At 36.7% G+C, this 16,410-nt stretch overlaps 1 long non-coding RNA gene across 2 annotated transcripts in view; it reads right to left on the reverse strand.

Moving 5' to 3' along the window:
- Positions 1 to 273: 273 nt before the first annotated feature.
- The window catches only part of Gm32870, a 90,466-nt gene continuing 74,329 nt past the window's right edge, over positions 274 to 16,410 (reverse strand). For both annotated transcript variants that reach the window (XR_386214.2, XR_386215.4), the window contains exon 3: positions 274 to 1,940. This is a non-coding gene — a long non-coding RNA (predicted gene, 32870). The remainder of the gene's footprint in view (positions 1,941 to 16,410) is intronic.

The following is a 16,410-nucleotide window of genomic DNA, read 5'->3' on the forward strand; positions in this document are numbered from 1 at the left end:
TTACAGCAATTGAAAAGAAACCAAGGCAGCCTTCTATCAGAAAGTGTGGCAATGATAAATTTCACAATCTGAATTTAATCTCCCAAACTATCTGGAAACTTCAAGAATTAAGCAAGAACTCAACATTATTATTAAGAACATCACTAAACAGAGGGAAAATTTTGTGAGATAAAAGGTATGAAAATTTCATGTTAAACTGATTATATAATTTTGAATAGTTCATTCAGTATTATTTTGTGTTCAACTCACGTGTTACAGAAGGGAAACATGAGAGGTGGCACTGCACCTGAAGGCTCTAGGAGGCTTTATGGCTAAGAATAATCATGTAGTTAGCATGATGCCAATACTTCGAAACCAAGGCAGAAAGGTGATTTATTTACATGGGAATGAAGCTTCACGATATATGTGCAAATTATAGAACATCATAAAGGCACAGTAGAGAGTCGTAAAAGTTATATGCATAGTAAGGCCTTGGTGAATAGCTTCAAAAATACAAGAGAAAGAGGAGACAGTGGGGTGACTGTGGTCAAAATTTACTACAGAAATGTATGAAAATGTCACAATGAAGCTCCCTTGGCATGTATGACTAACAGACACTAATAAAGGCTAAAATGTATTCGAGGACTTCCAGAAGGAAACATTAAGACTAACACAGGACGATTATAACTTTGATGGAGAGAAACACTTACCTGGAAGAAACAGGATCTGAAACTAACACTGAAAATGAGAAAGATTTTGATGCTCAAAGGAGAGACTGGGAGTCTTAAAGAAGAAGTGAATGCAAGATAAGGAAGGAGGCAGAACACTTCATTGCTGGTTTGAAGATGGGAAGGTGGGCCCTGGACTAGACTGGTACCATCAAGCGCCATATTTTCCAATACAAATTTCTTTACAGCAGTTGTGGAGGAATGGCTCAGTCATAACCTCTAAACATTCCTGTGATAATTGTGATTATTCATGAATATTACGTGCCTTTGGGAAATAGAATATTGATAGATACATTTGTACTCTCAGATGCAAAGGTAAAATCCCCCAAGCCTGCCCAGCTGTGAGCAACCTAGATAAGAAATGAAGCTGTGCAGGTTATTTTAATATAAACGCAAAACGTAAGAAAAATAAGCTTGCAAACTAGCAAAGTTCTCTTTGGATTTTTTGCACATTAAAGCCTTAAATAAAGTAGAGCTATTTCTGGATATCAAAAGAATTTTAAAGATATATTCAAATACTTCTTGAATTTTTTGAAAATGAAAAAAAAGGTGATTTTCTTTGGGATAACATGATAGAATAATTAGAACATTAATTTACAATTCCTACAGAAAATACCTTGTAGATCTTTCTACTAATAATAGTTAACATTTAAACATTGCTTACTATACACCAAATACTGTTTTAAATAACATATATTTACCAAAATAACTTGTGTTCAGATAAAATTTAAGACCCACAAACAAACATACAAATTCATAAGACAAAAAATCCCAAGGATAACCTATCAGCTGAGATCTGGGGGAAAACTATTGTGAAAATTACTATACAGGTTTCACACAGTGGACATCAGAAACCCAATGACAGTAAACATTAGTACTGCTCTTCTTGAGTTCTATGAAAATACCAAAGAAAGGGAGCAGATATGTTTGTTTCTCCTGTATAGGTTTTTTTTTTTTAATGCTTGCTAATATTTTTAAATAAGGAGATTCAGTATTAAAGTTGGAATGTCTATCTGTATGTATGTATACATGTCTCTGTCTTGGCTTTCTCTCTCTCTTTCCTTCTTTCCTTTCTTTTTTTTTGGGGGGGGGGAGGTAGAGAATCAGAAGGTCTAAAAACTGGGTGCAATGATCTAAAAGAGCAGTCATATCTTACCTGGCAGATGGTGTTCCCTTTAGATGGTCTATGTCCTCTGCTCTTCAGTTCATAGTCATCCCCAACCATGTACTTTCCTGCCCAAGAGAATAAAAGTTTTTAAAAGTGTGATATAGGAAGCATATTTTAAAAGCTACATACAGATTACACAGAAGAATGGCTGGGACTAGTGCTACATCAGAACAAGTTCCCTTGGAATTTTGACTTAGTTCTTAGAAAGTCAAGGTTCACACAACGTGGACAACCAGCTAAGAGTTGAACATGTGATTTTCAATAAATTTTCTTTACCTTTGTAATGTTTTCATGAGAGAGTTAGAGATGATTTAGGTTAATCCTTCTGTTATAAATATGAATTATTGGATTTGGTGGCACCGTAGAAATCTTTAGAACCTCCATCATCAAAGACTTTTGATTTCTTCACACATCACTGGCTCTCAACAATCAATAATTTTCTGGATGACTACTGAGAACAGTTTTTGTCTTTAAAAAGTCTCTTTTTTTCTATTCAATAAATATTTTGTTGTTATTGGAATTTTTGTTATACACACATACAAACATACGTACACACAATATGAGTGTGTGCATATTTAAGAGGAAAGAGAAAAACATGGTTTAACCTAAATTCAAATAAAAGGATTGAGGTGGCAGATAATTAGTTCTAATAATTAAATACAAATTATGAAAATTAGACCCTTTGTTTAAAACTAAAGCATAGTCTATTCAAGAAAGACAGTCAATATTTTCTACCATAGAAAATAATGGGGTCCCTCTTGAAGGACCCTATGTTCACACTCTGAGGTATCAAGCATTATTATTATAACACAGAAATTTGGAGAAAATAAAATTGAGACCATGATAGCATAAGTTAAAAAAAAAAAAAAAGGAACAAAATCAGAGAACTCAGAATAGAGCACCGAAAAACACTTTTTATGACTGCTCCTTAAATTTTGCATCCTGATATTTTCCTTGACACACCCTAGTCTTGACCCTGAAAACACTGAATTGCTAGAACTCTAGCACCAGAAAGAGTTGAAACTGAGAGGTCATCCAGCTACTGATCCACATCCCCAGTCCATTTCACATTCACGTCAGACATGAAGGAAGCTTGGGACCACTGAAGTGATCCACATCTTCCCTATCTAACGCTTTCAAGAGTACACAGAAGAGAACATTTAAAAGAAGGTAATCAGGGTAATGATGGGCACTGAGTTCCCATGGATACATATTTTTTTTTTATCTGAGGTATCAACCAAGTGTGTTAAATTCCACCTGTTATTTTTAAAGTGAGAATTATGTAGATGGAATAAGATGGAAGAGATGCTGAGAGCAAACACTTCCCTTGATGATGACAAGGTGGTAATGTGACATAGTAGTTGGTCATAACAGCAGCATCAGTTAAACAAAGAGAAATAAAAATCAGAAAGATCAGAATACAGCACTGAAGACCACAAAGAAGGGAAGTTCTCTAGCCCACATACCCGGCCACCAGGCAGAGACTGAAGAAAGTGACCTGAAGGCACATGACAACCTAGGGGCTCCAAGCCTGCACTTAATCTTTCTAGGGCCAGCGTCATTCAACCCTGTTGGATTTGGAGGTTGATAATTCTAGAACACAGATTGTCTTGTGCTCTGGAGTTTTTCAGATCAGCAGAACATGACTCATTCCTCTCTTGAGTTATCCACTCACATATCAAGGTTCAATGAGCTGATCATTTTGAATGTGCTGTTTTTGTTTGTTTCTTCCAGGCCATGGCCATATGGAAATTTACAGCGCAGAATAATACAAAATGTGAACCCCTGGTTTTATCAAAGCCACTAACCGCAGTCATCTTTGCCAGGCACCTGGCTTAATTGGAAACTATTTCAGTAATTGTGATGTAATTCTTCTAAAACAATCTTTAGTTTAATTATGGTTTAAAGTTAACATAATTGAATTACTTAGTCTGTAAAAGATGGCTGAATAGTGACTCGGTAGCTGTATTATCTTAATATAAAGGAATTTTCCACTAACACTCTCTGCTACAAGAAGGCTTATTGTAAGTAATCCACTGTTCCTTAGACACAATGATAGGAAGATGAACACATTTTATGCAAAGAATTAATGTTAGCAAGCAGTCTTTTTAAGTTCTGCATAGTGAAATAAAAGACTGCACTGAGAAGCTCTAAAACATCTAAAAATGTATATCTGGGGTATTTGGTATCTTCAGCAAAATAGTTTGACATTCTTCTTGGAGGCAACTGAGGACAACAGCAGTAGTCTATATTGTTTTCGGAGTCTCGGGACTATCTTTAGCAACAACTTGGAAGTTTCTCATGTTTGTTCATGTGACTTTTGTTAGTCTATGTCTCTTGTATCTGTGTATAATGGTATGACTTTATTGTATAGCAAGACATAGTAGTCTGTAGTATAATATATATGTATACACACGCATCTATGTGTGTGTGTGTGTGTGTGTGTGTGTAATATGGTATAATGTAGTATACAAGATAGTCTAATGTATAGCTTATGTTATGGTATATTATAGTTAAAAGTATAGTGCAATATATATAGCTTATTACAGTACCTACCACCAGATAGTGTACAGGATAGAATATCAAATAATATAGTATATTGTAGGCTTTTTAGCATGGTGCACTATAGTATACTATTCTGTAGAGTATAGTATGGAATGTAGGACAGTATATTATATAGTAGAGTTTATAATATTGTGTGGTATACTATAATATAGTACACAATAGAGTTGAATAAAATATAGTATAAAGATAGTATAGTATAATTTCTAGTATAGAATATTATACTATAGTTCCTGGTAAACTATAGCATAGAACAGTGTTTGGTGTTGTATAGTATGGCATAGTGCAGTATATAGCATAGTACAGTGAAGTATAGGTTCTGCTTATTGAACAACAGTGAATGAGTATAGAAAGACTATTAACAAAAATCCTCATGCTTATTTCACTGTGTTCACTCTCCCAAGTAATATGATTGATCTTCCATGTAGAGCAAATCACTCATAATTTTCTTCAATGATAGATCATGTATTATCTAAAACAAAAGCATCATTCCCAGGAGAGGTACTACATATGATAAAACAATATATGATAAGAAATTTTCCCATCTGAGTTGCCAATGTTCTCATTAAGAGTCATTGACTATATCACAAAAACTCAGTACCAGGCATGAGCAAACCCTCTTTTAAGTAGTTCAGAGTTGTCCAAGAGATTTTCCAAACATTATAAGCTACTTCCTCTTGTTGACCCCTAGCTGTAAGTTGCAAATTTTTAATCTGATGATACCATGAACTTCAGACTCAGGACCCAGAGGTACCAACCTGAATCTGACTGGAAAACTTTCTCCCAAATGACTAGTTTTCATGGTACCAGAAGGCATCATGAAACTTTTCAAAGGAGAGAATAGTTCTACCTACCTATGATATGGATGAACTGTGTCAGTGGCCGGCATGGCAACTTACCACTAAGTATGCAGAAGTGTCACCCATACTTTAGTAGTGACTAATAGCTCTCTAATTACACTATACTCTTAACTATACATTCAATAAAATTCAAAGTATTTGTGGTACTGGATATCTAGCCAACCAGGACTAATGAAGTCATGGATCTTACAGAAGAAATGAAAACTGCCACTTCACGAAACAAGTGTAATCCAGAAGTACATTCTAAATGTTTGTCCTTACACCCACATGTAAGGGTAGCTATCATCCCTCATCAAAACTTCTCTTTGCAACAGACAAATACCACTCCAGAAAGCTACAACCAATCAAAACACAGGGTTGTAGAGCCTAGTTCCAGTAGATACATCTAAAACACAGTTCCTCCACCTAAGGCTAAAAGCTCATTGCAGAAGAACATGGCAGAAAGACTGTAAGAACCAAAGGAATCAAGAGTTGCCCATAATATTGTGTCTTCTAGAAACACCAGAAACTACTCCCATAGAGTTCACAGTACCTGAACATGGATGGTACAAGTATATATGTAAACCTGGAAGAGGGATTTCTAGAGACCTCAACCCTACACAAGCAACTACTTGCTATTAAGGAATGTTACAATTAAGAGACAGAGTTAAGATGAGGGTAACTACAAAAGAGAGCAAGCAAGAGTGAGCAAGAGCAAGGGAGAAGTATCCCTCCCAAGCAAAGAACATATCAAGTGGTTATCTAATACAAAATGGTCAGCCCTGAAAATGTGTATATATAAATGCCATTATGAGCACTGAGAAAGTTATAATTATATATTTAGGAACACATACATATAACACACATATACAAACATACACATACATACACACATACATATACTTATTCATATTCATATACATATATAAAACAAATGCTATGTAGCAACAATTTTAAATGAGGAACATTGAAAGAGAGCAAAGGGTTTGGATGGACAAAATGGAAGTCATAAATGATATAATTATTTTATAATCTCAAAAAATAGAAAAATACTTTTAAAACAAAGGATTTTTCTTTTCAGTATGCAAAGGTTTTCCAACCTACATGTGGGGCTTCCCAAAAGTGAAAGGGCAACACTTCTCAACCTACTCTGGGCTCTGTAGGTATTTGGTTTCTCCCATACCCATAGGAAGAATTTTTCATCAGAAGAGACAGAGAAGGAGGACATTCTTGAGAGCAGAGCCATCAGGACTTACTCTTTGTGTGTTCAGGGCTTAGAATATGCAATCATCAGTTCCAGGCTGGTACCAAGTATTTGAATTTTCAGTACTAGTCTGGCTGTGGCCACAGGAGGATAGCACTTCAAAAGCTTGATCCTCACATGATACTACTGAAAAGAATAGTACCAACCAGCTCAAAGCAAAAGGCAAACCATACCCATGACTTATTGACAGAAAATGAGTACTTAACAAATTAGAATTAGAAAGATGGGTGATTCTAACATCTTGGGTATATTCTGAGATGTCAGAACTAAGATGTTTGCAAAGAGTAATCCCTTCTGTCTCCAGTCTCATATTGTCACTGGTTTCTAGTTCCCATTCACTGCTGTAGTCGTTTCTAGTTCCACTCCCCCTGTGCCCATTTAGTTTCCATCAACTAGAGACAGAACCAACATATAAGAGAAAATTACTTCAAGTTTCTGAGAACACAGAGGCTTGCATATCACAGCCGGACACTGTTTATCACTCATAGTGCAGATATTTTTGAAACTCCTAGATTAATTTTTCATTACTCCCATCCTTCCTATTTATAAGTAAAACTATTGTCTATTCCATTTTATATCTTTGGGGAATTCTAGTCCTAGTTTACTCATGCTCTGCAATTCAAAATGTGGGTCAAGAGCACATTACAAAGCCTTCCAATGAATTATGTACTTACTTGATGGCTATAGACATTCCCCGCAGTGATGGCTTCACTGTACTTTCTTAGCCAAGCTTCTCTTGTTGGCTTCCCCCACTTACATCCTAGCAGTTATTACAAAACTCTCTATACCAAACTTTAAAAATAATACAAATGTGGTAAAAAATATATCGTCTCCAAGAGCTGAGATGAAGGCAGTGCTTGGGATTACTACAAATCTATTATACAAGCAAACATGTAAATTTGTATCCCAGAAAATATATGCAATTATGTGCATAAGGAACACAAACCATAAATTCTGAAGTCATAATTAGAAAATGTTATCAAATATCTAATGTTTTTCTACAAGAATATTTCTTTTCATAAAATTCAATACATCTAACTTTAACATAATTTGTGTTTTAGAAAAAGCTTAGGCTCACAGAACAAAATGGAGCAGACGGTGTGGTTTCTCATATACCTTCTACCCCATATCCAAATAGTCTTTCCATTATTTCCATGCCTCCATGAGAGTAATATATTTATTACAAGTGGCTATTCTCTACTTACAAGTAATCACTCAGTGTCTTTAACTACATGCTGGGTGCTATGCATTCTATGGACTTAGGCAAATATACAAGGGCTCATATTCACCATGGCAGCATCATACAGAGTAGTTGTACCAGTTAAAAAAACTGTTAACAACTGTTCTCCAGCTGTTCATCACTCCCATATTTCCAGTCCTCGGAAATTACTGATCCTTTTATAGTCTCCATAGTTTTGCCTTTTTCAAAGCATCATTTCTTTGAGAATCATTCATTATATGGAATCCTTAAGACAGAGTCCTTTACTTGTTAATGGTCCTGTAAGCGTCTTCCCTGCATTTTCATGGTACATTTATCATTTAATTCCTCAAATACTTGCTAAATACCTTCTGTGCTATGGCATGGATCAGGTTGGCAGAGAGATGCTAAAGGATGCACTGTCTCATTTTCACAAGTTCATATGGAGCCAGGCAAAAATGCGTGAGTAAACATACATGATGAAGAGAAATAATTTTGAGGTAAAGAAGAGACAATGCTTTATATCTCTAAGATCACTCTTATCCTCACATATTAATAGATTCCAAAAACAGTTATCCAGCCAGGTATGGTTAGTGGCAGAGTAGGGATGCAGATAAAAACCAGCAAAAGGAAGGTGCATGCATAAAGTCCTGGAGGAATGAGGGACAAACTTGCACATATCTATCCCAGTGGAGTTACATGGAGAAGAGACATGTGTAGAGTTTACTGTGGAAGTTTTAATAATAGCTGATGGATGGGAACAAAGACAATCAGTTCCCAAGCATCTGTCCTTGACTTCTTATCGTTAAAATTCCTTGCAAACACAGAGGGGAAACAAGCTCCCATTAAACAAAATATTACAAAGGCGATCTTTAAGGACATAATACAAATGTGTTCTGGATAGTGTACACATATGAGCAGGCCATACATATTAAATAAGTCCTATAGTATATTCCCCAAAACTAACAGGATATACATAGATACATACATACACACACAGGCGCGCACACACACACACACACACACACACACACACTCGCATGCACATCCTTCAGGGATACCTTCAACAAATAAATAACATTAACCTGAGACTAAGAAGATAAATATATAAAAAGTAGAGAAAAGAGTGTTTTGAGCAGAAGAACCAAGGGTGAAGGTTCTTGGTAGAATGAGCTCAGGCTTCCGAGGAAAGAAAACTAAGGCCAGGGTTATTAATCAAAGGAGTAAATGACTCAAAGCATGCACAAAAGTAGGTAAGGATCAGACTGCACAAAGTAAACACAGATGTTTTAGATGTAACTGTTTTTTTTTCTTTTTCTTTTTTGCTTTTTAAAAAAATACATTAGATATTTTCTATATTTACATTTCTAATGTTATCCCCTTTCCAGGTTCCCCCCAAAACCTCCTATCCTATATCCCTTCCCCCTGCCTCCAGGAGGGTGCTCTCCTCCCACCTACCCTCTCCTGCCTCCCCACCCTTACATCCCCCTACACTAGGTCATCAAGCCTTCACAGGACCAGGGATCTCTTCTCCCATTGGTGCCTGACAAGGCCATTCTCTGCTACATATGCAGCTGAAGCCATGGGTCTCTCCATGTGTACTCTTTGGTTGGTGTCTCAGTCCCTAGGAGCTTTGGGGGGGTGGGGAATCTGGTTGGTTGATATTGTTGTTCTTCTCATGGGGTTGCAACCAGAGCCTGACAAATACAGAGGCAGATGCTCGCAGCCAACCATTGGACTGAGCATGGGTTCCCAATGGAGGAGCTAGAGAAAGGACTGAAAGGACTGATGTGATTGTTTCTTAATCACAAATACATTTTTTTAAAAAAGTCAAAACATTCTAATAGCTTTTGAAGAGCTACTGTTTGCTCTCTGGCAGTTGGATTAGAAGGAATGCAATGTGATACAGAGATGATGGCTACAGCAGCACTGAAAAACAGTTGTACTGAAAATGTCTCTGTACTCAAGGAAATGAGCCATAGGTGGATAAAAGCAGATTTGGGTGACTGGAATTTCTGGATGGTTCCTGGGCTTCAGGTCTGTGCATCTTGGTCAACAGAGGTTATGTTGCCAAGTGAAGAAGCCTGGACAAGAGCCAAACTCATAGAGGAATGCACGGGGCTTAACACCCAAATAATACTTTTATGACTCACCAACAAATAACAGTATGACAATGAGAGACCTTAATGTTATCCAAGATTAGCACTTATCCAAACCATAGCATTTATTATCTGATTCAAGTCTGACCCTCAGCAACCCTCATAGAAGAGAACTACTGGGCTTCAATTTCAAGCCTGTAAATAGGGGGAAATTGCATACTTCCTGTGGGTGCTCTCTTCTTCCTCCAACAAGAAAACACATTTGTGCAAAGCACAAAACAAACTCATTTTATGAATCTAAAGTACACTCACAGTAAGTCTGAAACCCCTGATGTGAGGAAACTTAAGGGTTGCGGTCCATCACCTGCATAAATATACCGTTCCAGCTCTGAGGATCAGGGTAATTCAGTACATATTAAATTGCTTACATGAAAGCCATCAAAGACTTGTAAGCTTAAAGCCTGGTATTACAGAAATGAGCCATAAAGGACTAGAGGCAGATGGATAAGTAAAGGGGTCCTGAGAGTTTAAGCTTTTTGCCAAGTATCACCTATGGCGTCCTTCTTTTATTTTTTATTTTTTGGCTTATATTTTATAGCTAAAAATACCAAAAACATATTCCTAGAGTTTCAAACAAGACTGTGATAGCCCAGATAAATTTATCAAAGAAAAGCACAACCCCCCCCCCCCCAGAGAGTGAGTGTCATACTCTCAGAATCCTCAGTACATGGCCAAGACATAAGATAAGAAAATTTGAGATAAAATGATAGACATAATACTATAATTACATGAAGCTTATACATGATATTCATGCCACCAGAATTATTATTCATTTAGGTAAACCTACCTTATGATCTAGAGCTTGTGTGATTATTATTCGTCAACATTCTATAATTTAAGACTACAACTTAAAACTAATTTAGCATATTAGTTCATGGCTACAGATCTTTCACTGATGTATGAAATCATATCTTATATTGTATTTTCCAAATTAAAATCAATGTGCAAAAATGCATAATTTTAAAGCCACATAATCAACACAATATATTTTGAAGCCAAACTGAAAGGAATATCAGTAAATAATCTTAAGTGGGGAAATGAGGTTGAACACATCAACAAAGTACATCAGAGTGCTGAGGAGGAACTGTATTTTGCTCTCAGAATCTGTTGCTCCATTTGTTTGGGTAGAAGATGCTTTAATGTCCTCTTCTAGCACAGCTGACAACACTTGAGTGCTTGTCTGCAGGCAAAGGAGACATTATTCCATTCCACTACATCTTTACCAAAGGGCAAGTCTGCTCCAATAACAGTTTGGATGGGATCTGGAGAGTTTCCTTTCGAGCTCTGGTTCACTGGTCTGATCTACACTGATTTGTGCCGACATGTAAATGGGGCTAGCCACTTAGAAAACTGAATACCCTGAACTTCCAGATCAATTGAAATGAACTATGTTGTAGTGAGCTGTTGAACCACATTGGCAGTTGCATATTCTGATTTTCAATAAGGAACATAAAAACGGACAAGGGATGGAAGTCCTCATTCTGGATCCAAGGCTACACATCAATGACCCAAAGTCACATTTGCTCATTTCTCATTACGGATGGCTTCACTCTGCATCCCCAGCATCCGAGGTTGTAAGGTTGTGCCAGTAAGCCCAAATGATTCATAAAACAGGAATAACTGGAGTTACTGATGGGTACTACTGATGGATAAGAAATTTGTAACAGAAAACAAGCATTTGGTGATTAATTTTATATGCTACAAGATATCAAAGTGTCCAATGCTATTAAAGCCAGCTTAAAGCAAAGATATTTAATATGTGTGTAGACCTTCAGAACCAAGTGCATATTCTATACTGTGTGTAGGCACTTTTTACATTTTGACCTATTAAAACTTAAGTATAAGTAAATTTGCCTAGAGCCTGACTTTTCAATAAATAATGCACTAGACCAATTCAATTACTGTTTTAGTTAAAATGCCTAGCATTTTATATAGCCCAAATGTGCAAAGAAATCAATATTAATTTGGGAATCTGAGTGTAAGAACTTTAGAATGTCAAATTGTTGCATCAAATCTCCAAAAGGGATTGTATGACTTGGCATTTGTGCAGATAACAGCAACAGTATATGGTAGCCATTGGTTTTGTTTTGTTTTGTTTTGTTTTTAATCTGTTCAATTGTGTTGTAGTTAAGAACACTAAAAGTCTTTACTCGGCTGGCTTCCTAAGCTATTAAGTATCTAGAACTGTTTGTTGTTAATGAGTTATTTCTTAATGTAGCATTCTAAAGCTTTTATCAACTATTCAAATCAGTATGGTTCCATAACTGAAAATCTGTCAAGCAACATGGAATCTAAAACAAATACAGGAACATCTTAAGCATCTAACTGCTGCCTCACTCATCTTCACGGGGTTCATTTTAGACCTCTAGAAAATCCTTCATGCTTTGACTTCCAATAAATATTGGTCAGGACTTCCCTTCCTATGATTATATTAAATTATCAATTAAATTATATGTCTTTAGTTTATAACTGTGTATATAATCCCACAGATGGCACAAAGCTTCCTGGCCCTAGAGCAATATGTATGGTTTAAATAAGCCGAATGGATAACTTCAAAGTAAAAGGTCAAAGGAGGTGCTATGATGGGAGTCAGCAAGAAAATATGAGCAATTACAGGCTGTGAGAGAAGTAAGAGAAAGGTCAGGTTCAAAGAGGAGCCCAGGGTCCACCGATCCTTCCCCACCCCCATAACATGTACTATTGACCTTAAAGTATTTTTGTTTGCTTAACTAGTGTGTTCCCATTGTTCAATCAGTCTGTTCCCATGATTTTAGTGTGTGTGTGTGTGTGTGTGTGTGTGTGTGTGTGTGTGTATGGTGTTTGCCATAGGCAAAATTCCACTTCTCCTGGGATGAATATCATTAGGACCCAGATATCTCTTTTCTCTAAACCACTCCCAGAAATATCCAGTGTCTCTTGTTGGTGACAATCTATCCTTTATGGGACTTCCCCTCTGTTTTTTCACTTCAAAAATAGTTCTCCCATACCTAGCAAGGGTCACATCAATCCCAGAAGAAGTTCACTGTGGTTTTTCTGATTCTTTGTTTGTTTGTTTGTTTGTTTTCTCCCTGGGTTTTGTTTTTCATTTTAAAAATGACTCTGCAGGACCGATGACAGAGGGTTTATTTAAATTGACTTAAAAGCAGCTTCTTGATGTTCACATATGGTTCCTGATCAAGGAAAGGAGTGTATCCCCGCTTGGTTTGAAGTATTTGGGTAATTTTGCTTCGGCTACCATATGGCACCACACACCCTCCTTCCTGTATTTAAAATCTTTTGGTTCTTTGTTATTTTTTCATTTATACTTGAGGCCAGGCATAGTTATAAAAAGAAGAGAAGAAATTAGTTTGGAAACTTAATTATCTTCGTATGTTGAGGAGCCAAGACATTCATACCCCCTTTTCTTTTGTTTTATCACATGGACTCACTCGGGGTGCCTCTTTTTATTGCTGCACACAATCACTGCTGTTGATGCTTATAATGAGAATGCTACCTCCTACAGACAGGAAGTGTGTAATGTTGGGACGATTCCCAGATGTAGGGATTCAAATTGGCAACTAAAGTCATGCTATGATTCATTTATAATGGCACTTTACTTTTAAGAAGGAAGAGACCTGCGCAATTATTAGAGGTACAACTTTTAAGCCTTTAAGATATTCCCAAATAATTTTGATAATGGAACTTAATGGGGTAAAACAAACATCGTGAGAATTTAATGAAATGTATCTGTTTAGGACTCAAATTGATATCAAACATTTCAGGCTGCTCATAAAAACATTATCTTCCAAACACTAGGACAGTCATTGCATTAAAAATAAATAAATACAACCTTCAAAATGTTGTTTTCCTCCTCATTAAATGTCAATTGCTTCAACAAGAAAAAAAGCAATGTACAGAGTTAAAAGACATCTCTTTCAATGATGGGATAGACTTTTAGACATAAAATGATTTCTCTCTACCCCCATCCATTTCTAAATAAAGAAACATGTTTAGTCTGTGGGATGGCTTTTAATTGAAGCAGGCTCTCTGTTCCAGCTAGTCCCAAACAACCTATCATTCCATCTGGCTCTCGGCTGGCCAAAGGGAGCATCTCCAGAGACTGAGAGAGCTCTCTTGCTTTCCTTTGCCCTTCCCATGCGATGCATGCAGATTTGAAGATTAACTCAGATTGTGACAATAGGCAACATCAGCCTTTTAAATATTAACTGGAAGCCAGGAACAGGGCATCAGTGGAAAGCAACATTCAAAAGTAAACTCTTCATTTCCAGAGTATCCTACCAATCTGAGATGGGCAGAGAATACAGACCCCACCCCTGAGAGGTTGTGGAACTGTGAGAAGACAGGACTTTTTAAAGGAAAGTAGGTCATTGGGACATAGTCATGAAGAGATATTGGGACATCAATCCCTCCTCTGCTTTTATCCTTCCAAACTTCCATGAAGTAAAGAGCTTTTGGCCAGGAGGAGCTGCTACCAGGAGGCCTTCTGCCTTAACATAGGCTCAGTAGCAAGAGAACCCAGCAAAACTCCTGAAACAATGAGCCTAAATAGAAGTTTCCCATTTGAAGTTGTATATCCCGGTTATATTGGTAGAGTGACAGAAGTCTAACCTATTAGACGGTTTGCAACAGTAATTTAGAATTTCTTAAAAGAGCTACAGACAACCTAAATGTGTAGAAGCCGTATTATTGACCTCTATTTACACTTCAGTATGTCTGTCACTAAGATGTAAGCTGGATAACTTCCATGTGGAGAACAGCGAAGGATAATGGCATAATTAATATTAATAGAGCCATTACGTCTCCACAAATCATTCACTTATTTAAATGAACTTTCCATTTCTTCCCCTCTCTGGGCTATTTTTGCATTGATATTATTATAACCTTTAGATCTCTATTTTAACTTCTGAAAGCAATTTACCTCATCAGGTTAACATCAAAGACAAAGCTGAAAAACTTATTTAAATATAATTTCCATTTTTTCAAGATATCACTCTTTCCCTTTGAACAGGCACCCTCCTGCTGTATCATTTGGCTCTTGAACATTGCTTACTTAATATCCCTTTCGTATATCCCTAATTGGGCAGGGCTTTCATAAAGCTAAACTTTTTTTTTATTGAGAAGTAAATCAGTATAAGAAGTTCAATTGTAGATCAGATGGCAAGAAGGTATATATGAGCTCAAGAAAGTGTAATTTTGCATGCCTTCCTCATAATCTACTACCAAAGGGAAGCTGCAGATGCATGCGTCGGATGTTAACACTAGAGCGGTTCAGAGTGAAGACTCGGGGAGGTGACAAGAATGCCCACTGCTAGATCAAACCCCCTTTCTGGGTTGAGTCTCTCCTTTAAGCTATGTAATGATTCTCTGAGTGAAGTTAAACCATTTCATAGAATCATAGGAATGGTTACATGAATGACATGGTTGTTATTCATGAATGACAGGAACAAAGAGAGTCCAAAGAAAAAAAGATGATTTGGTCTTCAAAACTTAAGATTCATCAATAGCGTAATGTTGCTTCTGATGTATGTTTGTGTGTGCATATTTCCATGGGTGAATGTACACATATGCGCATGTGCACTGTATGCATAGTAGGCTGGAGGAAAACCTTAGCTTTCTTTCCCCAGGCGCTGTGCACACTCTGCCTGGGTACTATGATTTGCAAGCGCATGCTTAGACGTCCATCAGTCTACTGAGTCAACGATCTTCCCAGTTTCCCAGCCCCACTTTACATTTGGAAATTTGGAAGTAAAGAACACTTGTACAAGGAGATCTGTGTCATGTATGTGTGTGGAGTAAAATTTCCTTCAAAGCATGACTAATAATTTTCTAATTTAACAGGTTGCTTAAATGATTCAATTGAGAGCTGCTTTCTGAGACTTTAATACAGGGCACTACTAGCAAACAGCAATAAGGTCTCTGACAGAAGAAACTTGAAAAGTGAACTGACATACTGATGTATTTCTTCTAAGATTCAGGCTTGGCTCTATAAATCTGTTCAAAACATAAACATACAAGAGCTAGATCATTTTTCAGAGATGCACATACACTAAACAACTTGTGTTTCCCAGATATCATGCAAAGTATGTAATTTCAATTGAGAACAGAGTCCGGGGATTGTCCTTCAAAAAGGGGGTTTTGTATAATCTGTAAGACCTAGGTTTGAGTTCAGACTTCACTACTTATCAACATATTAGAGGTTATCTCACCCTTCTGGATCCTAGGCCTTTCCCTTTCAAGATAATTGTGAAGGTCACTTGAGATAAAGAACAAAAATAAAGTAACCGCAGGCAGTAACTGATACATAACAAGTATTTGATTAATAACTTTTGATTAAGTCTTTACGGTACCCACTCTGAAGAGATTATTTAACCAGTAGCTCCTTACTGCTTTATACCATATATATAAAGTTTATAAAATAAATAAAAATACAAAGTGAATGATCTGCTGTATGTATTATTTGTGCAAATAAAATATAACTATTGTATACAATTGCAAACAACATTTGAGTTATGA

The sequence above is a fragment of the Mus musculus genome, chromosome 18 (assembly GCF_000001635.26).
Source record: "Mus musculus strain C57BL/6J chromosome 18, GRCm38.p6 C57BL/6J".
NCBI lineage: Eukaryota > Metazoa > Chordata > Mammalia > Rodentia > Muridae > Mus > Mus musculus.